This window comes from Myotis davidii, unplaced genomic scaffold (assembly GCF_000327345.1).
Source record: "Myotis davidii unplaced genomic scaffold, ASM32734v1 scaffold174, whole genome shotgun sequence".
In the NCBI taxonomy this organism is placed as follows: domain Eukaryota; kingdom Metazoa; phylum Chordata; class Mammalia; order Chiroptera; family Vespertilionidae; genus Myotis; species Myotis davidii.
In genome coordinates this window covers 7,974,746-7,975,218 of record NW_006289087.1, presented here as the reverse complement: position 1 = coordinate 7,975,218, position 473 = coordinate 7,974,746, and the positions used below count along the sequence as shown (strand labels likewise).

At 49.0% G+C, this 473-nt stretch overlaps 1 protein-coding gene across 1 annotated transcript in view; it reads right to left on the bottom strand.

Moving 5' to 3' along the window:
- WDR64 (WD repeat domain 64) overlaps nt 1–473 on the bottom strand; it is a 56,474-nt gene that overhangs the window by 50,033 nt on the left and 5,968 nt on the right. The gene's annotated exons all lie outside the window — the stretch shown is intronic.

The following is a 473-nucleotide window of genomic DNA, read 5'->3' as shown; positions in this document are numbered from 1 at the left end:
TCCATTTGCATTAAGGGTGGAGATCAAATTACAATGTCTTTTGAGAAGAGAGAGAGAGAGAGAGAGAGAGAGAGAGAGAGAGAGAGAGAGAAAGGCACCGAGGCCTGGAGAGAAACTGGACTCCCCTGCATGGCCTGGCACCTCCTTTGTAGTTCAGTACACTGGGTGCCAGCAAGCAGGGGGCGAGCCAGGCATCCCCCATCGCCCATAAGGCACGCTGGGATGCCGGGAGCAAACCGCTCTAGCTTTACACCTGCCGTTGGCACCCAGTTGCTTTCCAATTAGCAATATGGATGAAAGAAATTCCAACACTGCACGTGAATGTTTATGCTGTTTTCCAGTTTTAAAAAAAATGTTTAAAATTCCTTCTATTGGCTGTTTCTCACAGTGTGGGTTGTGTCCATTGTTTACTTTCCCGAGTGGTGGGTGCTCCGAAGAACTCGGTGAAGCTTTAAATGGAAGCTTTGGGGGGG